Genomic DNA, 26,308 nt, shown 5'->3' on the forward strand with positions numbered 1-26,308 from the left:
ATAACGTCGACCTCGACGCCTCCATAACAGAGGCAGAGATTCGATACGAACTCGGACGACTCAATCCCAAGTCCGCCCCGGGTCCCGACGGTATAACAAATAAAACACTTCGCAACTTAGATGACGAATCCGTCACTGCTCTCACAAAGTACATAAACGAATGCTGGGAGAAGGGCGCCATACCCCAGCAATGGAAAACCGCCAAAATCATATTAATACCCAAGCCGGGCAAAAAGCCGCTCATCGGAAATCTCAGGCCCATTTCATTGACGTCCTGCATTGGAAAGCTCATGGAAAAAGTAATTTTAACGCGTCTCGTCAGATACATGGACGACAACGAGCTATACCCACACACCATGATTGGCTTTCGACCAAGACTCTCGACGCAAGACGTCATGTTGCAGCTAAAGAATCAAATCATAGACGCCGAAACGCACACCCTGGATACAAAAGCCATTCTGGGCCTTGACCTGCAGAAGGCATTTGATAACGTCACCCACGAGGCCATATTGCGCAACTTGCAAAACCTACACGTAGGTCGGAGAGTGTACGATTACATAAAAGATTTTCTCACCAACCGTAAAGCTACAATCATGGCCGGGGAAGCGGAATCCGAAGAATTCGTTCTAGGCAACAAGGGAACACCACAAGGTTCGGTGCTTTCCCCTTTCCTATTCAACGTGGCGATGCTTGGTTTACCCTCAGAGCTGGAACGCGTCGAAGGGCTTCAGCACAGTATCTATGCGGATGACATCACCCTATGGGTGACGGGCGGGAGCGACGGTCACATAGAAGAGATTTTACAACAAGCAGTAAATACGGTAGAGCGATACGTGGAGAACAATGGCCTAAAATGCTCTCCTCAAAAATCGGAGTTATTACTCTACAGACCTACAAGCAGAGGTCGCAAGCGCATTCACGAACGACACAACATCACAATCTTAGCAGGAGGTTACCCAATACCTCAGGTACAACACATAAGAGTTCTGGGACTCCGAATATCCGAGAACGGACATAACGGGGAAGCAATAAAGTTCCTGGATAACAACACCCAACAAACCATTCGAATGATTCGAAGAATCGCCAACAAAAACTACGGCGTGAAAGAACACAACTTAGTGAAGCTCATCCAAGCCTTCGTCGTCAGCCGCATAGTGTATGTGACCCCATACCTCAAGTTGCAAGTGGCGGAAAAACAAAAGATAGAATGCATAATTAAAAAAGCATATAAGCAAGCCCTCGGATTACCGATCACCACGTCTAACGAAAAGTTCGAAGCGTTAGGAATGCATAACACGCTAGACGAACTTATTGAGGCTCATATGATAGCGCAATATGAACGACTCGCGCAAAGCAACACGGGAAGACACATCCTGCACAAACTTGCAATAACGTACGCTGGCCAAAGCGGCAATAAATACGATATCCCAAAAGAAACCAGAGAGCGCATCATAATACCTCCGTTACCCAGAAACATGCACCCCGAACATCACCGGGAGCGGAGGAATGCAAGAGCGAGAGCACTGCACAGGAAGTTTCAACATGACGCGGACGTGGTATATGTAGATGCAGCCGAATATACAGACGGTCGACACATGGCAATAGTCGCTTCAAATCAAGCGGGCCACCTGCTTGCTAGCGGCACCATTAAAACAGGAAATTCGGAAATCGCTGAAGAAACGGCCATAGCGCTGACGCTTGCGTCCACAAGGGCCAGCGTCGTAATCAGTGATTCTAAAACCGCGATTCATAACTTCGCTAACGGAAGGGTCTCGAAAGAGGCGTTAAGAATCTTAAATAACTTTCGCGGAGAGCGCGACGTTTATGTTATATGGACGCCCGCCCACTCCTCCCTCCCGGGCAATGAAACCGCACACACCCTAGCTCGAGAGTTAGCGAGCCGAGCAGGGGCAGGAATGACGCGGAGCCCGCGTGCGGAGAGAGACCGCATGTTCAGTTACAACGAAATTACCAAGCACTACAGATTAGGGAGGCAGCATTACCCGCCACCACACTCCTCATTAAATAAGCAGCAGGCGACAGCGTGGCGCCTATTACAAACAAACACGTTCCCAAACCCAATCGCTTATAATCATTGTTACCCGGACCTCTACTCAGACAGATGTAAACACTGCAATCAGCGGGCGGACCTCAAACACATTATCTGGGCTTGCCCCAACATCGTGAAGGGGCCAAACACATACATGAATACGGAGCAGTGGGAGACCGCGCTGCTAAGCTCAAGCATCGAGGACCAACTACAGGTCATCAGGCAAGCCGAAGATGCCGCTAGGGCCCAAGGACTCCTAGCTGCCATCTAAGGGAGGGGAGTCAACTCCTCTAACACTTGCCGTTTCAATAAAAGTTGTTTCTCTCTCTCTCTTGCGCATTCTCTGTACCCTTCTTTTAAGGTGAATAATACGGCGATTGATCCATGGTGTTTTTCTTTGTGTGCGTTTTAGTTTCGTTGGGATAAAATTTTGTTCACAGTGCGTAATTATTTTTTTCAGTTGAATCCACATACCATTAACACCCTCACATTCCTCTAGAGAAAAAGTCTCTAGTGCTGTGTCGAGGTAATCAATAACACAAACATCATTAGCTCTGGTGTAGTCTTTCACGGCTATCCGTGAATTTGTGCCATCGGGTTTGGTATTTAAGCATTCAAGGTTAAAAGTTATGATTAACATTTCGTGGTCAGATATTCCGTCTTCTACAGTGGCTTTACCAGAAAGGTTATCGGAAAGAAAAGCTAGGTCTAGCATGGAGCGAGTGTTTCCTTGAATTCGGGTTGGTTCCTGGACCAACTGGGACAATGAAAAATTGAACATTAAATCGTATAATAGCTCGCTGTTGGCGGTATTTCTAGTACTTGTCAAGTTTTCCCAGTCAATAGCGAGATTGAAATCTCCAGTAAGTATTAATTTGGTACGGGGGGTAACCTTATCAACCAGATAGTCATGTACTTGCAAAATGTAATCATCAGACGCATTTGGCTTTCTGTAGATGCCACCGATCAGTACTGGAGCATCGTGAGCAAATATTGTGCACCAAACGCTTTCGTGATTCACGATACCCTTTTCTCCACGATATTGCAAACCACGTTTTATTGCAATGGCGACCCCGCCCCCGCGACCGTCACGATCTGACCGAAGTAGGCAGTATGAAGAAGGAACAATTTCAAAATCAAGAATGTCTGGGTGCATCCACGTTTCAGTTATCACGACAATATCAGGAGTGTACGAAAATAACAATTCTTCTAGGTTGTCAGTTTTGTTAACAATGCTACGGGAATTCAAACATACCAATGAAAACGGTGTGGCGGCTTGCGGGTGTCACGCGTTGCTTTTAGCGCGACCATCGTGACGTGGCCTTCTCAGAGAAACTCTTGCATTTTTTGCGTCATCCCATACGTACAAGTCGTCAACTATCTTTAGTTTATCGAATACAAGAGTGACCTTAGCACCATTGTCCCGATCTTTCTTTGCTGATTGCCATAGTTTTTTGCGCAGGTCCCGAACTCGTGCGGAAAAGTCTCCGGATATCGATATCGCTGTTCCCTTCAGTTTGCCGCAATTACGAAGGACTAATATTTTTTCAGAGAAATTGTACAGCTTAAGAATTACTGGCCGCTCTCGATTTTGTGTTTTCCTGCCAATTCGGTGCATGCGTTCTACAGATGTTACATTCACCTTGAGGATGTCTTTAAAAATGCCCTTAACAATCCGCCGTTGTAAATCTGCATTTTGTTTGTTATCACCCTCTTCCACGCCATAGATTATTATGTTATTCCGGCGGCTCCTGTTTTCAAAGTCTTCTACCTTAACTGATAGCTCTCGCACCAGTTTATTTGTTTCTACAGTCATCACCTCATGCTCGGCGAGTTTATCCTCGAATTGCTGTAGGCGAGCTAACTCTTTTTCTATGGCGGTTAATCTTTCCTGTACGTTGCCTGCTGTAGTTTCTACGTGTTCTACTCTGAGTCTGAGCGGGGTCCAGGGTTTAACACCACATCACCTGATGTTAACAGCAGTAGCCTAATAACAAGTAAACAATCACACAATGAAGAAAGCAGACTCTGTGGGCCCGGCAGCACTACTAAAGTGCTCGAATCGTCTCTAATAGAGCAGACAGACTGTTTGTCACCCACCTGGACGAAAAAGTAGAAATTCATGAGCAACCGCCCGAACACGGTGCTGCCAAGCCCACTGAAAGACTGCTGAAGATGGCTGCGGGTTTTATGCTGAAGCTCAAGCGTGTCCGCTGACGTCACTCGGTTGACCACATGGTAGGGGAGGGGCACTTGAGGCGCTGCTTTCCATGATGGTTCTTCGTCGACGGGGCTGTCCGGCGCAGGCGCGACGATGTTTCCTTGCGGTGGGAAGAGTTCCGCCGGGCCAACGACGAAATCCACCCGCAGCAGGGCGATCTGGACGAAAAAGTAGAAATTCATGAGCAACCGCCCGAACACGGTGCTGCCAAGCCCACTGAAAGACTGCTGAAGATGGCTGCGGGTTTTATGCTGAAGCTCAAGCGTGTCCGCTGACGTCACTCGGTTGACCACATGGTAGGGGAGGGGCACTTGAGGCGCTGCTTTCCATGATGGTTCTTCGTCGACGGGGCTGTCCGGCGCAGGCGCGACGATGTTTCCTTGCGGTGGGAAGAGTTCCGCCGGGCCAACGACGAAATCCACCCGCAGCAGGGCGATCTGGACGAAAAAGTAGAAATTCATGAGCAACCGCCCGAACACGGTGCTGCCAAGCCCACTGAAAGACTGCTGAAGATGGCTGCGGGTTTTATGCTGAAGCTCAAGCGTGTCCGCTGACGTCACTCGGTTGACCACATGGTAGGGGAGGGGCACTTGAGGCGCTGCTTTCCATGATAGTTCTTCGTCGACGGGGTTGTCCGGCGCAGGCGCGACGATGTTTCCTTGCGGTGGGAAGAGTTCCGCCGGGCCAACGACGAAATCCACCCGCAGCAGGGCGATCTGGACGAAAAAGTAGAAATTCATGAGCAACCGCCCGAACACGGTGCTGCCAAGCCCACAGTTGAATAATTTCCCGTGTGTACCACGGATGTTTTGGATTGCGTTTAATGCACTTTCGAGGCACAAACATTGATATGCACTCCTGCACAATACCATGAAAATGACCAAGGAGTACATTTACATCACTGTGTTCACTGCTAGTAAAAAAATCTTCAAAACTAGATGCCAGCGTATCGATAATAGAGTTGTCATCGGCACGACTAAAATCAAGCACACGCTTAAATTCAGGTCGTTTTGGCCGGAACACTATGTTGAGGCACGCAATTACAGCATTGTGATCAGACAAACTTGTGACAACCTTACTGTGGTATCCCTTTTTGCAAAATTCGTCGCTTATGAAGACAAGGTCAAGTATTGAATTTTCACGGGTAGGGGAAGTGACAATTTGAGTGAGGTCAAATGACAGTGCCATGTTTACGAGCGAGTCACAAAGCTTTTTGTCACGACCGTAGGATGCAAAATTGTTCCAGTCAATGCACGGGGCATTTAAATCGCCAGTCAAAATTAATTCGCCTAGGTGAAGCTTTCGATCTAAAATATAGTTGGTAATATCAGAAAAAAACGTCAGAAGTTTCGTTTGGAGGGCGATAAATAGCTCCTACAGCAATAGCCTGGCCAGAAATTTTTAACTTGCACCAGATAGATTCTGTGTTTGGCAGATCAGGAAGCAAAGAAAAGTCAATGTGATTTTTGATAAAAAGTGCTACACCCCCTCCACTACCACTTAGTCTGTCTTTGCGTAAAATTACATAACCCGGGGGCAAGATTTCAACATCTAAAACCAAATCATTTAACCAGCTTTCGGTGACGCTAATAGTTGAGGACTCTTGACACTCAATGAGCCAATTGAAGCTATCAATCTTGTTTGCTAAGCTACGTGCATTATTATTCAAAATGACCAAATTTTGATCAATACGCAGTCACTCTGGAAGTCGTGGTTGACGTGAATGTAAAGGCCCAAGCGCGGGCGGCCGCTCAGGCGCGTGTTGAGAATGTTTGACAAGGGTGCCGCTGGCTTCGTCCCAGCTATAACGGACGCTGTCCACGATAAGAGCATCGTGGCGAAGTCGGACTTTATCTGCATTTTTTTCTTTTTATCTGCATGTGACCTTTCATGCCCTTGTGGCGATCAAAAGTAGCCCTCAAGTTTTTCTCTAATTTTCTATAGTTGAGGAATGAGCCGACCTTTTTGGCGACACGTATTCTCAGAAAGTTGAGTACAAAACCAATAGGCAAGTGGTCACTGTTAGTAGCACAATCTAACGTTTTCCACGCACACACATTTAAAGATGAGCTAGAAAATGCCAAGTCAATTACAGGTTTAGAGAGACCTCGGACAAAATTAGCAGAGTGCGATTTTAAACAAGATAAATTCTTCTCAATAGCCCATTCCCACAAGCGTTTTCCACTTAAATCTGTTTTGAAACCCCAAGCCACATGATGTGAATTCAAGTCTCCAGTGATTAATATATCCTTTCAGCGGGCAGCAAACATATCGTCTAGACTTCGTGTGTCTTGCACCCCGGCTTGTAAATATGCACTTACAAACGAGAAGGGAGAACCGTCAGGTAATATTAGGTCTACTATAAAAATTTCAATATCTGGAATCATACACCAATAAGAGGACTAAACTTAGTTGCTATCAAGAAAGCAAGTCCACCACCTCTGCTAGGTCGGTCCAATCGCAATAGCCGATACTTATTTAAGTAAAACTTCTGGCCGGTTGAAAGCCGGGCTTCTTGCGGTGATATAATATCCGCGGAAAGTTGTTAAGGAAGGTATAATAGGTTTGTGACTGCAGAAACAATAGGTCTGCAATTCCTGGGTAATATGGTTAGTGAACCTTTTTTTGATTACACAACCGTAGCAGAAACTGCTTCGTCCAAATTGTGCTTTCACAAGAAGCCTTTTTTTAGACATGTTCTCAAAGAAATCTTTTTTGCATAGATATACTTCTTTGATTTCGAGTTAAGAGAACTTTTTTAATAGGGAGATCGGGTTCGCTTCAGAGCCTTATGAGAGTTCATATCCATATCTGTACATGCTTCTGAATCATACGTTAGACCACCCTCTTCCGTTGTTTTGGAAGTCTCTGCCTCAGGAGAAACCATTCGCTGACGTGTTGTCGCACTGTCTATCTCCGTACGCTGCAATACCACTGATGCCTGAGGATCCCGGTCGTTCGTATATTCTACACCAAGAATTTGAGACAGTTGATTTGAAACCAATCGTGCCAAGCTTTCCAAAAGGTTATTTTCGAGGCGTTCTATTGCCTTTTGTGTAGCCTTCTCTATGGCCTCTGCGATAGATGTTGCGAGAGATGCATCCATGGCGCTGGAATTACTTGCTGCAACAACTGCATATCCTTTGGATCACTCCTGCATTTCTGCAACGGCTTCTCTCCAAGAGCACCGCTTGCGTTCTACAATATCCAATGTAGCGAGCTCCCTTTCTTTTGCTGCACAGTCTGCAGAGTCTGCAGGGTGCGCCCCATTACATAAGCAGCACCACTCTTTCTCAGAGCTGCACTTGCGGCTGTCATGATTTTCACCGCACTAACGGCATATAAGAACTGATCGATACCCTCTGACGCTATGTCTATATCGCCAACATTTCAAACACTGCAGGGGGTTTGGGGAAAGTAGCTCTACCTTACAGATCAGTGGCCATGACTTAATTTCGGAAGGTCGGACTGTTTTTAAAAAGGTGACTATCACCGATTCCATTGGGGATTTTCTGTTGTCAATTGTACGGGTGTACCTGTACACTGAAATTACACCAGCCACCGGAAACAAATCAAGCACTTCTGCAGGTGTCAGGTTCATGTCTACACCACGGACTAATCCTTTCGAGCGTGCGAGGTCTGCCGGAATAAACGGGCTTACCAGATGCGCAATGAATTCGTAACATTGCAGGAGCCCACGAATGCATTCCTGATCTGCGCAACAGCACAGGATGCATCCGTGACCAAACTGGCGGACCTCAGTGGTCTCCTGGAAATGCTAAGTGGCTTTTCGAAGCTCCACTGAAATCGCTTTTGGGTTCTTCATCGGAATGCTGCCCCCATTTGTAGGTACCAGAGTCACAGAGACACTGCTCACCCCACTGCGTAACAAATGGTCAATCGGCCAATCCTTGGCAGGAGTGGAAGCTAACCAAGGGGAGTGCCCTCGGTCAGGGGAAAGGAAATGACATCAAGATCGAATGACTCGCTTCAGCTGAGAAATACCGATACAGTTACCAAAAATAACGAACTCTCCAAGGGCAATAAGGATACTGCCACCCGATCCTGAGCCCGGGCAGCTTCTTCACAGTCAAGCTTCACAGTAGAGGTACAGAAGGTGCGCAAGGTGAAGCCTGGACCACGGCCCAACCAAGGATGCATTGGCGCTGCAGACCTAGCAGGGTCTCCGCAGGCAGCCCTGCCTTCTTCTATCGTGTCTCACACAGTGCATCTCCAGTATGGTGGCCTATGTTCCCATCAAAATTCATTAGGACGCGAGCATTATGAGTTCAGCGAACTGTCCTAATTTCTTTAACAGGTGCATATTACACCCCACGAACGTCATCCTTACAGGTTCTCGCTATTGCGCCTCCGTTACCGTTAGAGTTGGACAGACTATCTGCAGAATTTTCCTTATTCGTACTCCGGAACGTACCTTACTATGGTGTAAAAACAATCAAACAGGCTGACATACTATATCCATGCAGTCTGTGGACTCATCACTCCAGTAAAAAATATAAATTTAGCTTCACTAAACTCTCACCATCACAAGAAGCGGCTATTGTCAAAACAAAAGCCATTCACGTATGCACTGATGGCTCATACACGTCATACGTGGCTGGAGCGTCATATATTGCTTAGAAAAGATAAAAAATCATAACTGTCAAGAAATTTCAGATCCGCAACGCTTCAAGTTCACACGACACGGAAATCATTGCATTCCAAGAAGCCCTTCATTTCTTTTTTAAAAATAACTTTACACACCAGCCCACATATACACAGAGTGTCTGTCACTTCTAATGAAACTTTCAAGTTTCTCTGATAACGATAAAATAATTTAGAACATCAAGCTGCTTCTTAACTGTATAATCTCGTCAGCCAAAATTATAAAAGTGTGCCTTGTACTTGGCCATATGGGAGTTTTGGGAAATAAACTAGCTGACGCAGCAGCTGCATCAGGAGGGAGATCAGACTTCGTGCGTTATGCCAAAATATCAATTAGGTCGATACGGACTCAGTTTCATAAAACCTTGAATTCATATTGGCACACTTATAGACTGAGAGACCTGAGACAACGCTATTTCATTGGATCACATGTCCGTACAAAAATCCTCAATGGTTTACCCTCCTAAAAACCTAACGCACTTATTGTCTGGTCCCGGACACTTCCAATATTATCTTCATCGATTCAATATAACTGCATCGGACAGGTGTATGTGTGGTGTACCTTGCGTGAGCGAACAACACTACTTTAATGAATGCCCAAACACGCAACACATTGGGACCCATTTACGTGTGCACAACAGTGATACAACACTACCCGCACATTATTATGGGCTATTGACCAATAAAAAATCTCGTGCGTACCTACTTCAGTTAGTGACTGTCACGCGCAACTCTGTTTCTATGACATCCACATGAGACGCATTAGCTACCAACACTTTATCAGGACGTCACTTTATACCCCGAATCACCTCCCTTAGTATCGTAGTCTATCATACATTTTGCGTGAATGCTCTCGATTATAGTCGCAGTTATGCCAACAAAGGTGGGAGCAAACCTCTGCGACTGATAACGATAGCATCACTGCTCCATGTTCCGTAAGTACATGAGCCATACCATCCGCAACGCTTGCGCAAGTATATATCATGCCCCCCCCCCCCCTTTTTTTTTTGAAAACCTTGTCACTATTTCAAATGGCGCCTTGTGTAAGTTCGCAGCGGAAAACAGGCTGCTCAAGGTTTCCTGTCGCATAGCTGGTTGGAACGACAGCCCGAAGTGCCTGGCTACACTGCGCTCGGTGTAGAAATGGGCTCAGACATCAGAGAGGCCACTGCTACCATCCACGTCAACGTTTAGCCCATCCTCAAGACCACTGGCTCGCATCCCAATTCGTCATTTTGTTTAAACTTTCCGCATTCAATGACAACGCATTTTAAATAAACACACACACACGTATGCACGCACGCACACACACGCACGCATGCAGGCACGCACACATGCACACACACACGCACGCGCACACACACACGCGCGCACGCGCACACACACACACACACACACACACACACATGCACACGCACACACGCACGCACGCACACACACGCATGCGCACGCACGCACATACACACGCGCACATACACACACACACGCACGCACACACACATACACACACGCACACACGCACGCACACACCCATACACACACGCACACGCACGCACACACGCACGCACACACACACACACACACGAACCCCAAGCACTGAAGTTAGGGAAATACACTGCTGCTGCATGTCGGCCTGCTCATTCCTGAGAAGCTAACTGGTTTATTGATTGCATTTTCATGCCCCACTTATTAGGTTTTACCCTTGTCATTTTTTTAACTAATTGGCTTTCTTGAAAAAAGAACATGGAAAATTTTCCCTCTTCATTTATGTAAGATTGGTTTGAGCCCGTTATACTTCCTGGTGGTACGGGCTACCCCCTTTTTCTTCTTAGTTATTTTCACATATAGGGGGCAAAAAAAGCACACACACACACAGAGAAGACGGACGTACGCATGCACATCACCGCGGGCAAAACGTGCGCCCTACATCAGATCAGGAAGCAATGGTTTTGGGTTTTGGAGGGGATTTCTCCGGTAAGAGAATGCCAACAGTTGCCCTCGGTGGGAAAACTTCAGCCGTTCTCCATTATCCACACGTGCGCCAAGGCTAACTATGCAACACGTGTAGACGCCATGACTACGTTATGTGCGATGTCCACGGCGGAAAGTCCTACGCTCGACGAGAAGAAAACTAAATCAATGCGCTTTCCGGAAATAAGACAAAGGCATCAAAGAGGTTAACCGGCTAAACTAGACACATCCTGTAGCTCCACTGCGAGCGTGCCTGGAGCACGTGAAACCCTTCAATATAACTTAAGGGGAGAAACGCACACACCATAGCAAGCGTGTGGATGACACACACAACGGTGTTTAGAAACAGCCACCGAAACTTTTGGTGACTATCACAGAAAAACAGGCTCATTTCTTTCATCAATACCTTGCATACAATTTTGAAGAGGCAGTCTTGGCTCGCCGGCCCTGACGCAAGAGTTGCCCACTGCACTGTAGGGCACGTCACGCAGGACCTAATTAAAGTTATTTCAGTCACTAAATCAGTCAGCGTAGTTAGAATGCACGTTTACTAACCCAGCGAAAAAACACTGGTACATGCAAACTTTGTCTCGCAATTTGATGTATTTATTAAATTCTGTGACACCATCATTCCCTCTACTATGAATAACGTACTCCGTCATCACGTGAAAGAGGACGGTAACAATGATTACCAACACTAGTTTGTTACCAGCCTCAATTTCAAACAGTCATAATGGCAACATGAGTATTTGAAAAAAATAAAACGCCCGTGTTATGACGTACACGTTAAAAATTCGACGGGTGGCCAACACTTATGGGCAGTCTCCTACTAAGAATTGTTTTTGAACAGGAACCTCCAAAATTTGAAATTTAAAGTTGATGCTCATTCGGCTTTATTGGGGTAACTTGTCAGTTTCTCAAAAGCCCCTGATTTACTTAAATGCACGTGGCTACTGTTGACGAACTTGTAACCTAATGTCTCGTCGAATTTATCCGTCCTAACCACGGTTTGCAGCAGCGCTCATATGCCACGTGGAAATTTTAGTAGCAAAATAGCCCCAAGCAAGACATGTTACTTAGCGAAAGATTCTTACGTTTAATTCAGATGGTTGAATAGTTATGTTTTTAGCAATCATGTTTTCTACATAACCCAAAGTATATTCTGCGTGCATTGACGTAGGTACGTCTTGTTCAACTTTGACTGTAACATCCAACAATCAATGGAATGGTTAGGCAACTGGCAGGTGACTTTTGATTATTGGAAAACATGAGCCATAAAGGGAAATTCTGTTTAAATCACTATGATTGCAGAATTTTCCTATCACATCAAAACAACGCGTTGAAAGAAAGTTTTTATATGACGTATTGTAGGCTTAAACATAAAATCGGATATATCAATCGACACTAACGAACCACGAAACGTGAGCTTACCAACATTAACAGCATGAACTCGAGCTAAACGTAACTTTCAAGGCACTCATTGCGTTGAAACATAGAACTAACAAGCGTTTAACAGCAAAAAAAAAAAGATTTAGGATCTGTGATAGGAGCGTTTTTTTCAAGAAAATACGTGTAGATTTCCGCGACAAGGTGTTCTTGCACGTTAGTATGACACAGTCTACTGGTGCACACTTTGGCACTGAAACATTTGCAGAAATTCATTAAGCTGAAGCTTAATAAACATTTCGACGTGGATGCCACACAGTTGGCGAAAATTCGAGAGTAATTGCATGGGGAAGCATTGCTGTATTGATTTTTAAAGAGCTACTCAGCTATTTCTCCCATAGATCTCATTTTTTTTTGTGTGTAGCGAAATGACCGGTTGCCCAGGCGTGAAGTAAATAAGCCCGTATATTGCCAATCCTAGAGGCTAACTGCTGCCCCACCTACGCGCGCTTGCCCCCACGCCCTCGATGCCACTTCAGTTTCTTCTTATTCGACAGAATGTGGCACGCTCCAAGTTGCTCCGTTATTAAATGCGAAGCATTTCTTAGCGAACTTTTGCGACTTCGAGCGTATCTATCTATCTAACCGCCTACGACTTTTAGCTCTCCTGGCCGTTTCAATAATGGTATAGATACCAAACTTGCTATGTCATAACATGACTGTATGAATGACTAACTTATTCAACTAGTCACAGCTTGAAAGTGATTTTTTGCGCGTCATGGATGTCACAATTTACATTTCATGATCCTGCAGCGCTTGCGGTGGTTTTGTTCACATGGAATATTACTAAACTAATATGATATGACATGATTGCATGGCGAACACATGCGACAGACCCTAACATCACAATCTTGGCATGCGTGTCATGTAACAACACGACTACATGTCACGCTTATTATGTACTCGCGGCCGTTTCGCTAGCGTCACATATACCAAATTAGGTATTAGAGTAGGTGAATGGATGACGAATGTATGTGCCTGGTGCAAACATGATATTCATGAGATGCGTGTCATGTAACAACATGACTACATGCCACACTCATGACGCACTGGCGGCCGTTTCGCTAGATTAACATACACCAAATTCTTTATTACGGGATGTGAATGAATGACGAAGGTATGTGACTGGTGCAAACGTAATAATAATGAGATGCGCGTAATGTAACATGGCTACATGCCACGCTCATGACGCGCTGGCGGCTGTTTCGCTGAAGTCACATATACCAAATTTCGTATTATAGTAGGTGAATGGATGACGAAGGCATGTGACTGGTGCAAACATGGACAATAATAAGATGCATGTCATTTGAGAACATGACTACATGCCACAGTCAAGACGCCAATACATTTCGACGTTACGCGGCGCGTGTGCTCGCCGGCATTCATTTCGTCGCGTCACGCGGGCGTTGCCACGCCAGGCGCTGGTTCTGCCACATTGTGGCAGGCATGCGCCGCGCTGCGTTGCTTTGACGCATGTGCGTTTCAGCGCGTCCCGCGTCCCTCCGTCACAAAAAGAGGTAGACGCAGTGTTGTCTGGGTAACGCATCGGCGCGAAATGCAGCATGTCGCATTTCGCACCGGTTGCCGTCGGGGCGCGCCGACGGGTGCTGTTTGCGCTGGATGTGTCTGGCGTCAGACGATAGAGTGCTCGCGTTTTGCTAACGTAGCGTTGCTGTGCGTGTTCAGCGTGCGCGCGTGTCAACGCTACATTGGAGCTTATTGAGCCCTTCATGATGCACTCGTCGACGTTTTGCTAGCTTCACATATACGAAATTTGGTGTTACGTGACACCAATGAATTACGAAATATATGACTGGTGCAAACATGATAATCCTGACACGCGTGTCATGAAAGAACATGACACCATACCACGCTCATAGCGTTCTCGTGGCCGTTTCGCTAGCTACACATATACTAAATTTGGTATCACCTGACGTGTATATATGGCAAAGGTAAACCACACATACAAACATGATAATCATGACACGGAAGTCGTGTACGGCATCATTTACCTCCACCTCGTAACGCTGTGCTGATTTTATAGTGACATATAAACATTTCTTATTCGTGCTTCACATATCATTGATTCTCACTGTACGTGGGATCTGGCAATTTTTATTATGCAAAAGTAACCAGAAAACCGTCATAAGCTCGTACCAAGTTCAAGACTATTAATTTTCGCCCTGCATCATTTATGATGACCTCCTTCGGCATTCATGCACGACAAGAATGTATCGCTTGTAAAACATTGCACAAAGCATAGTTGAGAAAACCTTCATAAACTCTGGCCTCTGAGTCAACACGCGCATTGTTTTCGAAACAGTTTGGCGCTTTCCAAATAAGTACCGAGAACTCTTCAAAAAAAAAAAAAAAAACACCGACGGGAACATCTCCCAACGAACGTCGACGTTACAGCAGTGAATGTTTCAGTGAACATGAGACACAGCGCATTGCCACCATGGCAATGGGTGATGCACAAGGCGAGTATTCAGCTAGGCTCTTCCGTCACGCATCCATAAATTTCACATCGCACTGTAGCAGCGCAACGGCGTTATCCATGCATGTCGTCGCTTTGAAGATGTGTTCGCGCAATTTTTTTCTCTGCAACTGTCCTGTCCAGCGACGCGCGACTTCTAATTATTGTTTTTTTCCTTAAAGAACGCATATATTTCCAATTACCACTCACCATTGGCCGAACATGCCCATAAGGCACCAAATTCAAAGTACCGGAACAACGTATACCTTCTGGGAATATGCTAGAGGCATCAAACAGGTTTACTGAGTAGATCATAAACATGCCTATGTCCTCCTTCACTCGTGTCTTTGGGCACCCAAAAAAAAACTGAACCTAAATTAAGGGAAAAAAGACGGACGACTTAAAGCATGGTATGGATGTATTGTGCAAGGCAATGTCCAGAAACAGCTACTGGAGTTTTCACTATATATCACATGGAAAGTTCATCGTGGTCATGCAGTGTTAATGATGCGGCATTGATGACTTGAAGGCGATGTTTGTCCTGCCAGTCGCCTTTCGATGGAGGCTACATGCGAGAGGCCCGTCAACTGGGCGACGTCAGTGTACCCTAAAAGCATCGTATAGCCAAAATTTTCAGAGCCCTCTACTAAGACATCTCTCGTGGTCATATCGTGATTTTTGGACGTAGAACACCAGGCATCGTTGCTGTCAAAGCATTTTTTTGTTGACCACAGGTACTTTGAGCATTTCTATCTATCTATCTAACTATCTATCTATCTATCTATCTTTCTATCTATCTATCTATATCTATCTATCTATCTATTTATCTATCTATCTATCTATCTATCTATCTATCTATCTATCTATCTATCTATCTATCTATCTATCTATCTATCTATCTATCTATGCAGCCTCCTACGTCTGGGTGCTCTCGTGATCACCACCTTAACTTGGCGTAGACCACATAAGTATGGGAGAGTAAAAAGGCTTGACAAATATGTCTGGCTCTTCGTGAGATCAATAACTAGAAAATCACGTCGCATAGTTCTCCGTATCCTTTTCTGTAGACATGTGTGCATTTGCCCATATACCACGACGACGATATGCGGGTATGCACCACGGATTATCGACACTTCACTTTTTACCAAAGAACGGCGAGAACACACATTGGTTATTTAATTAAGAGAGCGTTAAAAAAACCGAAATCAGCAGCGTTGATCAGGCGAATACTAAAATTAACACCAGGTTTTCAGCAAATATATTACACAATCATACCAAGGGGCAATCGAGTATTCTATCGCAGAGACACATGAGCCCTCGGAACAGCTTTGAAAAAAAAAACCTCATTTATTTATTTTTATTTTCAAATACTGCAGCCCGATTTGGCCTATCGCACGAGTGTGTTTTCTCTGTACAATAACACAAAAGAAAATCAGTGCAATACAAGTAAAACAGAAATAAGAAAAAGGAACTACACGAAAACGAACAACGCAACGCAAAATAAAAAAGCGCATATCAGCTGGGAACGTTTGTCGCCAAAAATTGTCAAAATAGATAGGAAATGAATTTATTTGACTGAACTAGCCACATTTATTATATACAACAACACATACACGCAGAAATATTGATGAAAAACAACACGTAAACTAACCTTCGCAGCCGTCCAGAGTGCTTTTGAGGCCGTTTTCAGATGGTTTCAGACGCCACTGCTCGATTATCCTCCTTACAGCATACCTTATTTTTCCCAATAAAGTAGTAAAATCACTTTTTGGTTCAATTTTCCTAGGTATTAGACTCTAGGGATTATATTACCACACCGCGCAACTGAAGTTGATGCTTCGTAATTTTTCAACTGAAAGCTCAAAATATCCACACACTTCAGTGACACCCTTAGAAAAAAAACATAAAAAACAAATTGCCGCTATAGAACACGCATATGTCAACAACCGTTGCCTAGTAGTGGCGACAAATCCTTCCTTTATTTTCATTTCAGTAAAATTTTCGAGTTCCTTAATGGAAACTTCAATCTATTCACTGCTGCTGTATGAAGCGGGCACCAGTCGCTCTGCCGATATGAGACCCAGAGGATGTAAAACATAGTAGATTGCGAAATAAGAAGCAGCGAGCTCGTGTTTATTTCATTCAAGGACACACCCTAGGTACACTCTACTTATCTATTCGACCTTACCAAATTCAAGATAGGTTAGGCTTTGCGAAACAACCCTTCAAACTATGGAAGGTAAAGCGGCAATTTTCTGTACGGTGGCTGCCTTTCTTGTACCGAAATATGTGGTGGGTCTCTGTTTTCAAAATGATAATGTGAAACAAAACACGGTGCAATGTAGAACATGTCGAATTATGTTCCGCACGCATGAATGGGCATATAACCAGCGATTGCAAGCAAGTGTGGTGCGTGTGTAATAAGTTAATTGGAAACCTATAATCTATTCGCTACAAGAGCTGATGATATTAAACCCCGAGTTCTTCATTCGCACATTCGAGTTCTCCGAACCACATATTAATCCTATGTTCCCCTTCACAGCTCTGCACTCTTCGTTTTGAAAGTACAACAGCTAAAGAGGAACGTAATTTACGAGTGCTGCTGTTGGAAGCTATTTTGCTAGCTCTTTTAACTCATGAATACAATCAGATCATCAACTTATTCGAAGGCGCTTGGTGTTAGTATATGTCATGAAACCCTTGGGGAAATTTGAAGCCTTGCTTGCTGAGCATAGAATACGAATGCCGACCCATCTATCAATTCAACGAAAGTTGAAGGGTTATATGTGAATCAGTGTGCACTTATGGCATTTGTCAACAAAAAGAAAGAACGATAATGGCGGCGAGAAGCGCCAGTTCGTCGACCTCCTGCTGCGTCTTCAGCTTTCGCCCAGCTGCCACTATGTGAATAATGTATTGAATTTGTTCGGAGCAGCGTTTATTATTTCGGAGGTAAGATCGATGAAATTTAAGTGAAATACAAGCCACCTATCACACGGTGCATCTACCCCACGCCATATAGGTTGCGGAAATAGTTCTCGTACCAGCAGAGGTCTGAAACACACGGCCTGTGGGCCGTGGCCCACACAGCAAGCACTGTCTTCTTCCCACATATCTTTTTTTCTTAATAAGCATGTACGTGAGCTACAAGCCTGCTCATGGTATAAAGCATCCGCATGTCGTCATCATGTGTAAAAACATAAATAAGAAACCAAAACTCTATTTTATAATTACCATCTGCATTTTAGTCATTTTGTCGGATCTATGTCGAGATGTTGTTGGAATACTTGTGCCAAATATCCTTAATAAATGAATCGCATATGAGATACTTGAAGTGTGCATGTGGGAGGTATGCCTGTGCTCTTTACCGCGTGCTCACGGGAAGTTTTAAGAGGCCTATAATGGGAACAGTTAGCGATAAGAGGTAATAATAGAGAGTACCTTCGTAACCTTCGCTTCGCTCACTACATTGCATTGCTGAGTAACTCAGGGGACGAATTGCAACTCATGATTACTGAGTTAGACAAGCAGAGCAGAAAGGTGGGTCTTAAAATTAATCTGCAGAAAAAGAAAGTACTGTACAACCTCGGAAGTGAGCAGCGCTTTGAGATAGGTAATAGTCCACTTCAAGTTCGAAAAGACTACGTCTACTTAGGGCAGGTAATAAAGACGGAGCCTAATCACGAGATTGAAGTAACTAGAAGAATAAGAATGGGTTGGAGCACATTTGGCAAGCACTCTCAAATTATGACAGGTAGATTGCCACTAACCCTCAAGGGGAAAGTACATAACATCTGTATTTTGCCGGTACTTAGCTACGGAGCAGAAACCTGGAGACTTACAAAGAGGGTTCAGCTTAAATTGAGGGCGAGGCAGCGAGCAATGGAAGGAAAAATGGTAGGTGTGACCTTAAGAGACAAGAAGAGAGCAGAGTGGATTAGGGACCAAGCGGGGGTTAAGGATATCATTGTTGAAATCAAGAAGAGGAAATGGACATGGGCCGGGCATGTAGAGCGTAGACAGGATAATCGCTGGTCATTAAGGGTAACTAACTGGATTTCCAGAGAAGGCAAGCGGGTTAGGGGAAGACAAAAGGTTAGGTGGGCAGATGAGATTAAAAAGTTCGCGGGTGTAAATCAGCAACAGCAAGCACAGGACCGAGATAACTAGTGAAACTTTATATATATATATATATATATATATATATATATATATATATATATATATATATATATATATACATATATATATATATATATATATATATATATATATATATATATATATATATATATATATATATATATATATATATATATATATATATATTCAGCAGGAAGTTCAAGGGGTCTGGTACGTATAAAGAACACAAGCGAGTACACGTACGAAAGAGCAATACTTTTATGCCAACGTTTCAGCCGTGGCACGGCCTTCGTCAGGGAATAAAGAGTAGACAAGCAGATGCCCCTTTTAAGGGCCGTTGAAATCACACAATTGATCAGAATAGTGATTAGAAAGTGCGAAAGCAATACCAAAACAACATTGTCAGTATAATTTGATACGAGTATTGAGCAACAATATCGCTGTGGATAACTCAAGATATGAGCGCATAGCTTCAGCGTAGGGCAAATTTTTATGCGTAGGGCAAATTTTTAAAGCAATAAAGCACTTCATAAGCCAAGCGAATATCATGAGCACATGTCACGCACACTGTAAGATACCCGAGGGACAGTAAACAAAATTCAACTGGTAACTGAAGCGTCAAGTTTGATGCCAAACTACTGCATGCGCACATATAATAAATGGAAGCACACACAAAAAATATATATAATCAAACAAATGAGAGAAGAAACGATGGCATGGGTTGGGGGGCATTTAACGCATTCCTGTGATGGACAATGCTACATAGAAAGGAAAGTAACGCGTCCAACGCTTTCGTTGATGCCTGAGTGCAAAGTGTTGAACTTGTTAATGAGATAGGACTCGCGAACTTCTCGGTCATGATGAGTTTTAAACCCGGATTGTAATATTGTGGCTTTGATGTTTTCGAAAGAGTGCCCTGGCATCTGGACATGTTTTGACAGTGGAAGATGAGGAAGGTTAGAAGCATGGGCTCTGTGGTTGTTAAAACGTAACCTGAATGATGTTTCGGTATGTCCAATGTATTGCATACGGCAAGTGGAGCACTCAAGCATGTAGATAACATTAGCGCTGTCGCAAGTGAAGTCTCCGTTGATTTTTAAGGAAAAGTTTGATGCGGTGCTAGTTGCGGTATGAGTACTTGACATGTGCGGGCAAACCTTGCAGCGGGGCTTATTGCAAGGATGGCAACCACTGTAGTTGGACCGATTAATTATTTTCGATGATGTTAATGTATCATGCAGGTTGCGTGATCTGCGGTAAACTACCCTCGATGGTTCCGTAAAAATGTCTTTTAAGTGATCACTTTGTTGCAAGATATTGTGGTGTTTTCTTAGAATATTGGCCACATTAGGAACCGAAGCTGAGTGCGTAAGGATGAGGTTAACACTGTTACGTGAAGTGTTTGCAGATCGTTTGTTGCTTGTGAGCAACTCTTTACGGTCAATGTTGTTAGCCTTCTTGAGGGCGTCGTCTATGATTCCCGATGGGTATCCTTGCCTCGTAAGAGCACCTCGTAGGTCTTCGCAGTTGCGAGCGAAATCATTGTTATCAGAGCAGATGCGTTTAAAGCGAATGGCCTGACTATATGGAATACTGGTTTTGCAGTGTTTTGTGTGACTACTATGGAAGTGAAGATACTGATGTCTATCGGTTGGTTTCCTATATAGTTTGGTCGTCAATTTTCGATTGCACAGTGTCACTGTGACGTCAAGAAAGTTGACACTGGTGTCCGAGTATGAGTGCGAGAATGATATATTTGGATGGGCATTATTATAATCGCTGATGAAAGAAAGAAGCTGGGATTCACCATGATGCCATACTAAAAAAATGTCATCGATAAAACGCTTGTAATAAAAAGGCTTCAAATCGCGGCTGGCAAGAAAATCGCGTTCTAGAGAGCCCATAAAAATATTTGCGTAATTCGGGCCTATTCGTGTGCCCATGGAAGTGCCGCTAACTTGAATGAAGTGTTGTCCGTTGAACTCGAAATTGTTTAGTTCGAGAATTAATTTGAGAAGCGTAGCTAGTGTAGGGGAGTCTATCGATTTGTCGAGGTCAGACTCGTTATACGCTTTTACAACAGCGCGGATACCATCAGAATGGGGAATGTTGGTGTACAAAGAACAAACATCGAGGATCACCAAAAATGACCCATCAGGAATGTCTAAATCAATGATATCATTTAAAAAGTGATTGGTGTCTTTAATGTACGAGGGAAGTGAAACCGGAATAGAAGAAATGAGGGTATCAACGTAGCGTGACAAATTTTCTGTCACCGTACCTATACCAGACACAATCGGTCTACCGGGAATGTTTTCTTTGTGAATTTTGGGTAGGGTGTAGAACCTACCAGCCACCGGGCTTAGTGGAATCAGCGTACGTAATGCAGACTGAGCGATTTTGTTTTCTTTTACAAGATCTGTAACGACATCACTGACAATGCGTTTAAATTCCGCTGTCGGGTCGTCGTTTAGACGCCTGTAGTATGTGGTGTCATCAAGTTGTCTCTGGGCTTCACCAATATAGCTGTCAGCATTCAATACCACTACTGCACCACCTTTATCTGCTGGCTTAATTACTATATCATTGCGGCTAGCCAATGCTTTGATAGCCTGAGCCTCTTTAAAGGTGACGTTGTGGCGGAAGGGAAAACGTGTTTTGTACGCTCGAAGTACATCATCCTGTACAGCTCGTATATATAAATCGAGGCATTTATCCCGTTGAGTGGGAGGTGTCCAGTATTTACCAGATGGTAACGCGGAGTTGGTTTGTTCACTTGGTTGGCGGTTGAAAAAGTACTCGCGCAATCGCATGTTTCTTTCAAAGTTATGAAGATCGGCAATGAGCGTGAATTCATTGTAGCCGCCAGTTGCGGGACAAAAGTTTAAACCTAGCGACAAAACCTTAGATTCTTCAAGACTTAATTGATGACTAGATAAATTCACTATATTAGTAAGTTGCCCGGTATGCTTTATTGCTTTAAAAATTTGCCCTACGCATAAAAATTTGCCCTACGCTGAAGCTATGCGCTCATATCTTGAGTTATCCACAGCGATATTGTTGCTCAATACTCGTATCAAATTATACTGACAATGTTGTTTTGGTATTGCTTTCGCACTTTCTAATCACTATTCTGATCAATTGTGTGATTTCAACGGCCCTTAAAAGGGGCATCTGCTTGTCTACTCTTTATTCCCTGACGAAGGCCGTGCCACGGCTGAAACGTTGGCATAAAAGTATTGCTCTTTCGTACGTGTACTCGCTTGTGTTCTTATATATATATATATATATATATATATATATATATATATATATATATATATATATATATATATAAGTCGTAATGCTGTACTTCATCTTTGTACTTTGTATGTAAAGAAAGATAAGGGGTGCAAATTAATCTACATCTTATCTTACTCATGCAAGGATTCTAGTGTTATGTTGGGGTTTTCCTTCTGCTCTGTGCACAACAAAGATGAGTTGTAGTCCTTTGCAATTGCTTATGGCATTGTTAAATGTTCTTGTGTGTTTCAATTAGTTTTCTTTGACAGTTGCACAAAATCTGATCTGTTATTTAACAGATTTATAATAATGGTAATCTGTTTCTATGGTGACCACCTTTCCATGAGCATAACATGCTTTATGTGGTCAACTACGTGCACTACCACTAACAAAGGAGGGTCAATTTTGTATTTTTTTTTGTTAATGGTGCAACTATTCTGCTTTTTTGCCATTCTTAGTGGTCTTCTTAAATTTAGTGCAGAAATTCCTGCGGCCAGCCCCCACTGTCAAGAGCTACATTACTTACTGCTCTTCACCTTTTGTAGAAGAACATAACTTTGAATGTTATATTCTGGAGTTTCACTTTCAAAAACTATAATGAATTATGTGCTATAGTGGAGGGCTTTATAGTAACTTTTACTCTCTGTGGTAGTATGATATGCTTTACAACGAAATCACGTAGGCACAATGGTACTGTGCGTGTTTGCTGCGATGGCGTAGCGGTTACAGCACTTGGCTGCTAACCTCAAGGTCTTGGGTGCAATCGTCACAGTGACAGCCCTATTCGCGTAGCGCTAAAATGCTAAAGGCACATTTGTGATATCCATGCATCTTAAACACCACCAAATGGTAAAAATTGCCAGAGCCTCCCACTATGGCAACCTCATAATCATATCATAGCATCTGCTCAATCTTATTGTAGTTGTTATGCCTTCATCAAAATATGGCTCCGTCAGCTGTGAGTTACTCCCGCCTTCCCATGCTCAGTGCCACAACACCTTTGCTGTCTGAGCAAGTGCACCATGTTGGAACACGTTGTTGTGTAGAGAACTTCACTTTCTCAATGTGTAAATGTATAGCAAACTTTTATTTTGTTTTTCTCAGTTACTTTTAATAATTTTCGTTTTCTCTGACAGTTTTGTTGTGGATGGGGTGCATGTAGTGCCAAAATGAAATTTTATAGAGTCGTTAGATTTTTTGCATTTGCTTAAAGTAAACCTCCTAATTTAACAACTCACCTCCAAGGCAACATGAAGACGTCAGGGCATCAATCAGTTGAAGACATGGAAGGGCACAACTCTACATAATAGGATAATTTCATAATACTCAATTATTTATTAGAGGTGTCATGTACTGTTTTGTTATATCGCAACTTCTTTTTCTCTCGTTTGTAATATCTGTCGTACTTGTCTATTCACATTTTTTTATATTCAATTTCGGTTTATATATAAACTTAAACGTGCCTTTGTATGTAAGCAACATCTAGTCACAGTGCGTAATGCATGTGTTTTGTGCTTTGTTCTTAAATGAAAAAATGTGTATGCAATACACTTGGCTCAGTGTTTTTCTAGGACAAGCAGACATTTAGCATTATATGTTGTCATTTGTCGCATTTCATTTAATGTAGGTTTTGCGATCTCAGAAGCTCAAATGATGCATAAGTTTTCCTATGCTTCCAGGTGCTAATATGATTAGCTCTTTTCAAAAATGCACTTTTGTAAAAAAAAATATGTGTGTGCTTTAGTCTGATTTCAGTAGTTTTGAAGCGTGTTCAGAAGAACTAATTAAATTAGCACCTGCAAGCAGAGGAAAACTTATTCATGATGCGAACTTCCGAAATTTGAACTTCAGAGAGTAAAAAAAGACTATACAAGACTGCTTTCCAAAAACGCCCTGAATGAAAGACATCTCTTAATCTCACTGTTATGTACACAGTGTGTCCTACAAGACGTGTTTGGGACTTGCAAGGGATAACCCTGGATTTAGAAGTGTGCGGCCAAATAAAGCTGCAAGGAATGTCTACCAGGGTTGCTTCGGAAATGCCGTCAACATCCGATATCGAGTCAGGGGTGTCCTGTGGACGTCCCTAGCATCTCATTGTTGTCACTGGGATGACTTCTGTTTTTTGTGTGTACTTCTTCAATTCTACTTTATAGATTTGTAAATTTAGAGCTTCAACAATTCTACATACGAACATGACGTCTCCAGCAAAGTCTACGTTGCTGACATATTATCTTTTATTCCTTGCTCCTAGTTATTACCAAACTTAACCTCGACCTCCAATATCAGCGCCGCCTGGATAAAGCGGGCTGAGAGAAGGTCATCGCCCATGGCTACATGAAATAAAGAGGCCGGCCACCTAATTCGTACAATTTTCTTTGCTAAGAATAAAAACTTATTGTCTTCCTTCTTTTGTTTTTGAGTATTCATTTTAAACAGTTCACTGAATAACATGTCGTTCATCTCCGTGCTAGACGCCTTTCTCGATCAGAATTGTCGGATTGTCTTGTTGAGGGGCTCATTAACTGTGTTCTTTTTACAGCGAAAACTAGTATGAGGCCTCAACACGGGTCACGCGCCGAGCCGTAGTTGTCCGCTGCCGGCTCCGCCACCGGTTTCCGTAACCGATGTCTCAAAAATAAGACAAAATCTCAGATAATCAACACGAAAGACATGTAGAGACATAGTAAGATATGAACCTGGGTCCACAGTGTGGCGGCCCAGTATTCTACCACAGAGCAACACCGGTTTTTTTTTCTTTAATGAATGAAATTATAAATAGTAAATTACACAGAGCATACTTCATCAGAAGTCAGGCAAACACACACAAGCGTCAAGAACGGGAAGGCACTCCGGAACGGGGTCAAAAGTCTCGACAACACTGCGCACTTGAGCAGCTGCTTCTCGGAAGACAGATCTCGTCGACCGTGGTGGCTCGGCGTGTCTATCGATCATGCGACTTTTCCATAATGAATAAAGTCCCAACAACATAAACAGGTCGAAAAGAGTATTATCAGTCGGACTCTTTTTGAACGGAAGGAACCTAATACCATGAGCTGTGATTGGAAGTTCTTTTCTTGACGTTCTTTTTAGAATGTCCCAAAAATAAAAAGCGTCACGACATCGAATAAAACAATGCTCTATAGACTCAGGTTGTTTGCAGAGTCTACAATTCACTGTCCAGGCTAAGTATATCGATTTTTCATTCAGCTACATTTTCACTGGCAGCGTGGAAGTGCACAGTTTAGAGAAAAATGTTTTCGCTGAAGGAGGTATACAGATTCTACATACACGAAATGATACATCGTGACCAGGCAGAAGCGAATATGACTTCACGATAAACAGGTTCGGGGAAAAGGTTATTCACAAGTGCAGCGGTTAAATTTGTTCTGTCAATAGTATACAAAAACTCTAAGGTAAAGCTGGCTTTCAAAAACTGACAGTATCAACAATTTCTTTTATGAATGGTTTTCCGGATTCATTCGCAAACTCGCCTTAGACAGGCTTGATATCGGAAAAGGAATCGTGTTATTATGAGTATTAAAGCGTTTTAGAAGAGCAAAGAAACAAACAGGCATCACAAAATGCGGACCACGTAATGAGTGCGTCATTCAATGCTCCTACACATTAAAAAAGCATGTTCATCACCAATTACCTGTGGGACATCCCCACTTCAGACGTAATTCTTCATTGTCCTCAGCCACTGAATGCAACACCAAATTCTCTACACGCCTTTAGCGGGTACCACGCTTCTCTGAAGAATGACGAAGGATAGCACAGTGAATACCGGCCTATCATGCAGACATTATCAATATTTATTGCATAGTGGGTACCCAGCAAGTGTGCGTGCTTCCAGTATTTACCAAAATAGTATTGAGAAAACGCTGTAAAAGACCACTCTCCATTCTTACGCTGTGACTGGGCTGCGTCATCTGCGCAGGCCTGGCGTTTTAGGGGCGAAGCTTCTCTTAGTGAAATCTTGTCATGCGTCACGCGTACCCGAGAGAAGAAGAGACGAGAAACAAAAGAAGGCAGTATCTCCCGAACAGTATAA

The sequence above is a fragment of the Rhipicephalus microplus genome, chromosome 8, assembly GCF_043290135.1.
Source record: "Rhipicephalus microplus isolate Deutch F79 chromosome 8, USDA_Rmic, whole genome shotgun sequence".
NCBI lineage: Eukaryota > Metazoa > Arthropoda > Arachnida > Ixodida > Ixodidae > Rhipicephalus > Rhipicephalus microplus.